General features: G+C 54.0%; 1 protein-coding gene across 1 annotated transcript in view; it reads right to left on the reverse strand.

Moving 5' to 3' along the window:
- PROX1 (prospero homeobox 1) overlaps nucleotides 1-6,696 on the reverse strand; it is a 46,900-nt gene extending 40,204 nt beyond the window's left edge. Inside the window, exon 1 of the mRNA XM_061475437.1 lies at nucleotides 6,334-6,696. The gene's annotated coding sequence lies outside the window, so the exon portion shown is untranslated. The remainder of the gene's footprint in view (nucleotides 1-6,333) is intronic.
- Nucleotides 6,697-8,714: the final 2,018 nt, after the last annotated feature.

Raw genomic sequence — 8,714 nt, forward strand, 5'->3', positions numbered from 1 at the left:
CCGTTTATCAAATGCCCAGTAGAGCCCTTCTTACATGTAATATTTTTGAATACACAGGATCTTATTTCCTGTGACATGCAGAAAAGATGAGAAAAAATATGGGAAGATGAAAGAAACAACATCCATCAGCTGTGTGAGAAAGCAAGACACCTTCCCTTTATATGAATTCGCATTGTTTCCCAGGAACACAGCATAAAAAGATAACACACTTCCTTGCATTTTGTAAAAGGCTCTTGACATAATTTGTGACTCATTAACTAGTGATGCTAAACTCGCACCGCACATAAAGCACTAGACACACTTTCCTCTTTCTTAACATTTAACACTGAGGAGAATTAAAGTCTTTTTCATGCAACGCTTATCTAATATTAAACTTTACATTTGCTTAACAGAGCACAATCTTCACAATAACAGGGTATATTGCCAAAGGCAGCATGCAGACTTTTTGGAATTGCTCCCATCTCTTTCGGTTCACCTGTAAAAACATCTACGTGCTCCCTAGGACTGCATCTGTGGCTAGTTTTAAAGAATGACTATCCATGCAAATAGACATAATTTCAGCATGAAATAATCTGTAAAATCAAGACAGGAGTCAGTGCTTAGTTTGCAACCAGGATGAAAAAAAAAAATTGAAGCTTTTAATACTTAGAAGCATTATGTTTATTCTGCAGCCTTTGCCCACGTATTGTGGATGTACTACAAGAATTTGGTGTCAGAGACAGTTATGCAAGGGACCTGATGTTTGTTTACATTACTGGCTCCTTGCATACAGGAAAGCAAAGAGTGATAAAACCCACAAAAACACCATCAAAAAAGCGTTGTGAATTCAGACGGTAAATCCAGAGCCTCACACTGTTATCAGGTCACTGTCTTCAGAGATCGCTCCTTGGCAAGAAGCACGTTAAGCAAGTGAAGTTTGGCTACCTCACAATCAGGTAAATATCAAAATCAAAAATAGCAAGGAGTTCTGTCGCAGGGGCCCAATCCTACCACCTGCACAGCAGGCAGCATCCCACCCCGCGAGCAACTCCCCTGCGGTGCAGGGTACCAAAATCATGTTAGGTGTGGTAGGATCAGGCCCTGCTTGGAAGTATGTCTTGCAAAAGACCGTTTCCTGCTTTCTCTCAGTTAATGCAAATGGAGTTTTTCAGGGGGCAGAATCAAGCTTTTACAAGTAGGTCTTCACCTAAACAAAAAACCTGAGGAGCTGGGATTTCAGAGGGGTTGGTTTTGCAGATAAAGGGCCAAGTCCTCAGGGGGTGGAAAGGGGCGACTACCACAGGAGTTTTTCAGCAGGTGAGACTGGCATAGAATAAACCAGGGTCAAGGTTGACCTCTGAGTCTAGTGGTGTGCATCTGAAAGTGATATAAACTAATTGCAAGATAACCAAAAGCACTCTTGCTTATTGCTTGGAAGATATTCTAAAAGTGTTCTCCAGAAAGATAAGACTTGCCAATAAGGAAAGGAAAAACAATACAGGAAAAAAACCCAACACGCCAACCCTACCAAAAAACCTTCACACTTTTCCTTCCTTTCCTGTAGTTAAGCTATGCTTGATTGAGATACACCAATAAGTTCCCAACCCACACCGAAAGCCTCATGTCAGGTTTCGGGTTTTGCACACTTCCCAGCAAATGTGAGGTGCCTGACCACTGTTTGCCTTTCTCTTGCCCAATCCCAACCAAGGACATGCATGGGGAGGGTTTGCTGTACCCTTGAGTCAGAAGCTCAGGAAGTAGGCTGTCCTGCGCCAGGTTGGAAGGTCATTGCCACGCATCCTTCCTCCCCAGTGTCCATTTTCCTCTCCCTGAGCCCCTCTACCAGCAGCTGCCTTCCAGCCAACTCCTGCCACCGCATGAGGTGCTCCAGAAGACGGATGCACCCTCCTACCCTCGCTGGAAGCTGAAGGCATCGGAGTTATCGTACACTTAACCTGGGTATTAAGCAATATCTTCCATTTGCCCTGGTGTTATCCTGAGCCTACAGACTGCCAGCTTTAAGGCTGAAGTAAGAAAAATAGTTCTACTTTAGCTTGACAAAACAGAATGGATATTGAATGGCCAGTTAATACTTCGGTCTCAGAGGACCAAAACCAATTCACACCTCAAGGAAAGTGGGATGGCGCGTCAGCAGGATGCAGAATCCCAGCCATGACAGGCAGACTTCGAGACTGATTAGATTAGAACTGATTAAATAAGCAACTCCTGGGAGGTATAAAAATAAATAATTAGGAAGTCTGTATCCTTTACGTAATACCAGTACTTTGGCTGCACATTGTCTCAAAACTGTATTTCATACATCTGATATCTCTATACAACTACCCAGAAATACATAGCTTAGGCTGTCAAGATCTATGTAGAAATCTTCAGAAGCACTGTTTCTCTCAAAGTTCCAGAGTTTTAAATCTGTGAAGGTTAAATTTGCTTTACACCTCACTCTGATACTCCTCGCATGCCAAGTGCTAAACTCACTGTCCACACCTCGAGCCTCAACTCGCACGATGCGGCTTTCTCAGAAACCAAACATCTTCCATGCCCACATAGTTAAAAATCATATCCAGGGCCTCGGCACTCTCTAAGTCCATCCATAAACATAGCAGTAGTATTTATTTACAAATTTACTTTCAACCCTTTTGTTTAAGGAGATACGATTACAACGTAACTATGAATAACCTCGTAACAGCACAGCAGCTACAGACATGCCGTTATTTCATATCCATTTGATAGGCACTGACATTTTAAGTGGAAACAGATTAATTTCTAGGTATCCAAGAGTCACTGTTACCAAACCTTCAGCTAGAATGCTCTGTAGAAAGCAATATGTCAGGTATTTCACCACACTCATTATAAATCAATCCATTTCTGTGATCAATTTTGTTAACTCATCTCAATCTACAAAGATGCTAATAATTTTCTCCTGGATTAATTCATACACCTGGAAGATGCAAAGGAGATGTAAATTCAAGCCCACCTTCTTCAGCCATCCTGAAGGACCCCAGCCTAACTTACACAGCCATTAAACACACAGCAGCAAAGTGCTAAACTTGACAAATATTCACAGATGAATTCAAGGAGGTGTCATTTTATAGATCTGAAATTGGTCCTATCTTTTCTCAAGCTGAGTACTTTCTTTGGTCCAGCATCTGCCTGTTTCATGTCAGCCGACTATGCCAATACCATACAAGAAATGTAACACCCTTCTGCTAATAGAAATATTTAGATCTTTCACTCTCAAACGCTACACAGGGTATGGCTATGCCAGAATCAACCAGGAAGCACAGGGTAAAAATTATTCCGGTCAACAACATTCCATGCACAAAACCACAGCTCAGATTTGAAGAACAGATGACAACTATTCACCATAGATCTGTTCGGTGCTAAAATCACGTCAGCCACTAATGAGAAAGCGCTACCTTCCTATGCAGCTCTGACACAAGTTTTCCTGCGAGAAAGGGTTATCTGGCCCCTGTAGCTGAGATGTCTAATCAAAGAAATTGAAACAAGGCAGAAATGATGAGCAACTGTTTGTGCAGCAGCAGCTACTTCATTAGGATTTTTCCATAAGAAGAAGTGAAAATTAGAGCCTGATTTACTTCGAAATTATGCCACCTGTTTAAAGAGCCTTCAAGAAAAAAAGTGACCCTTGTTTTAGGAACCTGGTGGTACCCAATCCAGCAAGGTGTTCAGCATGCCAAACATCCACGATTCCCATCGGCTGCAGGGGGATTTGACGGAGCTCGCTAACAGGAGGCATTCGGCATCTCATTAGTTCAGGCCTTTATTTTGGGGAGATGCAGGGCCCTCCACCACGCAGCCGTGCTCAGCACTGCTCGAGGACACAGATTCTTTGAATGGGAAAAAGAAAGCAAGCTGCTCCAGGTAGAAAACTGAAAACATTTTCCTCCTCTTAGGCCAGTTTGGTCCTTGTTATTTCACTGATCATGAAGCAAATAACTCACACGGTCTCTGTGCAGAGACCAGACTGAAATGTTCGCAAGATTCCCACTAAAAAGTCAGCCCAAGTTTTCCAAGACATTTTCTTTCTATGCTGCCTGATGTCGTTAAAATCCCAGTTCTTGGATTAGTTACCTTAGCAGTTAGGCTGCACTTCGAGGCAGAATAAATCATTGCTTAGAGACTACAAAGTGCGGTATTTACAATTCTGCTCTGAATCAAATTAAACTCCAATTTCAAAATGTGTCCAGTCTTATGAATATCTTAATTTATCAACTGATAATAAAAAGGAGAAGCCATATAAACCAGTCCCACAAACTGAGAGGCCTCAGAGTTCAGCTGGCAGGGAAGTGAACTGTATATACTGACAGTGCCACTCAGTGAATGTCAGCCACCTCACAGAATAATTTCATAGGGAAAAGTAGGAACGCTGTACTTTTTATCGCAGTTCAACTCATGATACCCTGTCTACCCTTGACATAAACATTCCACAGTATGCGACACCGCTGCTAAAGGTAAGCTCTGGACAAAAAGCAACTAAAATAAATGCAAAAAGAGCTACAGTGGTTGTGAACTTTTTGTGATTGATGGCAACTCACTAAAAGGCTGCGAGAAGATGTCATGGGAATGAGCCCCGTGAAAATCTACGGGTAAGGAAACTGCTTCCCTACGATTCACCCTGCGCGCTGCCAAACCTCTGCAGATGATGGAAGTCACAAATAACCTGAGTTTACACGCCTCGCGGTGCCACAGCCGTGCTTCCGTACCCTGCGCTAGACAACACCGGCCCTTTCCACCACCCAACTACGGCCAGGGATGCGCGGATGCGCTTCCAGGTGCCCTCCACGTCTCAGGAGGATTTTGAGGGGACACTCGCAGCGCAGCCAGGACCGCCGCGGCGTTCGGGACCTGTGGGAAAGCGGCGGGATTCCAAACTCTCGCCCTGGCAACTTTTGCCCGACATCCAAGGGCACCTCTACGCTGCGGCCGTTTCCCCCGCCAGCCGCGACCGGCATCTCCTACCCGGTCGCCGACGCCAAGCTGATGCCCTCCGCGGGGGTTCCTCCCGCAGGCGGACACGCGTCCGTGTCGCTGACCCCTCCGGAGCTCCGGACGCGCCGCACACAGCGACCCAGCGACGCGCTCCGCGCGGCCGGCCCCGATCCCCCGGGCACAGCCACCCAACTCGCTCCGCGCCCGCCCCGCGCACCTGCCCGGCCCGGCGCGACCGCGGCGCATACGCGCAAGTTTCTCCGCCCGCTCCCGTCGGGCCCCGCATTTTCGGTGACCCCCCCCCCCCCTTCAACCCCGTCCCGGCCCTTGTATCCCAACCCTGCGCACCCGCGCCCCCTCCGCTCAGGCCCCGCGACCCCTCCTGCGCTTTAACTCCGTTTAAACACATGGCAAAGTGCGCCGGGTCACTCGGCCGATAAAGAGAATACCAAGAAAAGCCAGGAATATCAGCATCAAAGGGCACGGAAAAATTAGATGCCCCCCCCCCCCCCCCCGATAATAAAACAAACAACAGGCAAACAAGGAGAAAGTAGCAATAATCCTCATCTTTTCCCAGATCAAGGCTCTCATCCCGCGACTTGCATTTGAGCTCCTGTGCTCGCTACCTACCCCTCTGATCCCATTTTCCATACATTTCCACAATTCGCAGCTCGTCCCACCCTTGGAAATGGAAAAAAAAAAAAAAAAAGAAAAAAAAAGAAAAAAGTAATTGCAAGGATAAGGAGAGTGAGGATAAAAACTCCCTGCCCTTCCCGGCCGGGGTTAGAGCAGGAGAACTAGCGACATGCAAATGGCAAGCAAATTGGAAGAGACAAAAAGCCAGGCGGCTATAATAAACCAGACAAAGAGGCGGCTCGGGGGAGCGGAGCGGGAGTTCAGCGCAGGGGACGGGGAACTTCGGTGAGGACGGGGTGAGGAAAGAGCTCGGAACAACAAAAAGAAGCCAAATCCTCGCTGCGGTTCCCGGCCCCTCAAACCTGCGCTCCAGCCCGCGGGAGGACCGAAAGGCCGGTCCGCGGAAGGTGGCAGCGCCGAGGGAAGGGGGGGGTCACCTAACACTTGCTCTGGGGCCCGAGGCCGGCTGCGGGGAGCGCTCCGCGCGGCGCAGTGCTCAGGACCCCCCCAACCGCTCTCCCCGCCCGGGGCCGCGCTGCTCGGCGGGGACAGTCCCTGCAGTTTTGTCCCCTTGGAGAAAGAAGCGCAGGTTGGGTAACGGTGATGGGCATTTTGCTAGGGAGATCATCCTCCCCCGTCAACACCCCCCCCACGGCCGTTCAGAGCAGTGCAAGGATTAAAAAGGAATAAAAGAAAAGGGGAAAGAAGCGGGAGGGACGGAGGGGGCGCGGAGCGGCAGCGGGTACTTACTCCGTGCGAAAGGCGACGACACTGCAGCCTCTGCGTTTGCGTGGGGTTGCTTGGTCGGTTGTGTTTTGGGTTTGCCGGTGCAACGCGGGGAGGGGGGACACCCGCACAACGCACATGCACACCACCGCGCGCGCCCCGCACACGCGGACACGCGGACGGGCGCACGCGCAAGCTCCGCGGATGAGGAGCGGGATAAACTGGGAAAGAGAGAGAGAGAGAGGGAGGAGGGAAAGAGGGGAGGGATTGGGAGGGAAAGAGGGGAGAGAGCGGGCAGCGGAGCGGCGGCGGCGGCAGCGGGTCGCGGGGCAGGGCAGGGCTGGGCTGGGCTGGGGCCGGGGCTGTCCGAGCCGAGCGATCGCTCCGCACCGCCACAAGATTTACTTTAAGACACAGCTGAAGGAAACAGGAAGACTAGACGTCACGCTCGGAGTGACGTGAGCCCGGCCCGGCGCCCAATCGGGATGCTCCTTGGGACGGACGGGGGGGACGGGGAGAACTTGGCAGGAGCGGGGGGAGAGAACAGGGAATAACGTGGGGAAGAGGGGAGTAGGGGGGGAGTGAGGGAAGCACCGCCCCGCACCCGCGGGAAGGTGCGGACGGTTCGCACCTGCGGATGGACGGATGGATGAACGCGGCCCGACGGGGCGCCCCCCCCCCATCCCCCCCCCCCTCCCCCGCCGTGGCGGACAAAAGCCGCCCCACGTAAGGGAAAGGAGGGGGAGACAGAGAAACTTTAGGAAAGTCTTCCCCCGCCGCGCCCCACGCGGGATGTTTCCCCCCGCGGGAAAGCTTTCACAGAGGAGGAGCGCGGGGAGCTGCTGCCCCGCGGCGCGCGTCCTGAGCGCGTTAAGCATCGGGTGCTGCTCCCCAAGGCGGGTCGCAAACTTCCAGGGGACCGGAGCGGTGGCAGCGTCCCCATGTGCGGAGCGGAAAATAAACACAGAAACGAGAGTCACGTTGCGGTGCGTGGAACAGCCCCCGGTGCGCACACCCCGTGTCCGCACCGGCGGCCCCGGCCCCCCGTGCAGCGCGCCCCAAATTTCGGGCAACTAAACCCCATCCCTAGGTCGGCACAGCCGGGGAAAGCGTTGGGAAAACGCTTTGGGGATAGAAACACAAAAGAGCATCTTGCCGGCGGGTCCGGGCAGCAACACGGAGCAGAGCCCGCCGGGAGCGTTTTGTCCCGCCGGGAGCGCAGGTTTCCGCGGTGCGGAGCCGGGAGCGCCGCACTTCGGCCCCGGTTCCAGCGGAGGGCGGCCCGGCCGCCGGCTGGGAGGCGAGGCTTCCCTCGGGAAAACTGCTAAGGCTTGCAAGGGAATAAATTGATGCGAGGGAATAGCGTCCTGCCGAGGGACGGGAGGCGGCGGAGCGCTGCAGGGCGCTCGGCGGCAGGTAAGGACGGCGCGGGCCCGCAGGGCCCGTCCGCGCCCGCCCCTCGGGGCTGCCGTGAGGGGCGCTGGGGCTGCGGGACAGGGAACCCCGAGGGGAGGGGAGAGCCCGGACGGGGCTGGGGCTGGGGCTGGGGCCGGGGCCGCGGTAGGCCGGGCTGGCGCGGGCATCCCCTGCCCAAACTTGCGCCGTCGCTCGGTGCCAGCGGCGAGGGGCCGGGCCGTGCCTCACCCCCTGCCCGCCCCGCTGCTGTAGGCCTGCCCTGCCCGCGGGGGGCCGCGTGGCTCCCTACATCCGCGCTTCTTGGTCAGAAACGCGGGTGGGTGAGCGATGTGACAAACCACCCCGCGCCGATCCCTAGGGAAGCGCTCGGGACCGGCCGAAGCGGAGCTGCAGCTGGGAAGCTTTTACTGCGCTAAAACAAACTTAAATGTCCCCGCCGCTGCCCCGGCCGGCGGATCCCGAGGGGATACATCCGGAAGCACCGTCCTACAGCCCGGCACCGGTGCGGAAGGCGAAGTCCTTCGGGGCCGCTGCAGCGCCGGGAGCGTAGGGCCCGGCACGTCGGGGCTCGCACGGCGGGAGGTGGCTGTTGGTGGCGTTGGGACAGCCCCGCTCCTCGCCGCGCTGGGTACCCCCGCCAGCCGTGCTGTGCCGTGCCTGGGCCCGTGGCCAGTCCCGGGACCGGTGCTGGCCACCTCCGTGATTGCAAACGCAACGGGGCGCGTCCCGGGGCGCTCCGCTGCCACCACTTGTGTCCCCCAGCCCCAGCCCCGGACGGCTCCGGAGCGGTGCCCGGTGCCCGTCGCTCCCTCCCGGCCCGCGGGAGCCCCTGCCCGCCGGGACTGCTCCTCCGTGAGTTGTTTCAACGTAAAACCTGCAGCAACAGGGACATCGGGCCCGCCGCCGTCGGGGAGCGACAGGCAGGGGTGGCCCGGGGGAGCCCGGCCGCGCTGCGCTGTTCCGCTTGCGCGGCAGGGGAGGACTTGCTC

Source organism: Pezoporus flaviventris, unplaced genomic scaffold (assembly GCF_033815535.1).
Source record: "Pezoporus flaviventris isolate CSIRO_AGI_PZ_B2104156 unplaced genomic scaffold, CSIRO_AGI_Pfla_v1 ptg000083l, whole genome shotgun sequence".
Lineage (NCBI taxonomy): Eukaryota > Metazoa > Chordata > Aves > Psittaciformes > Psittacidae > Pezoporus > Pezoporus flaviventris.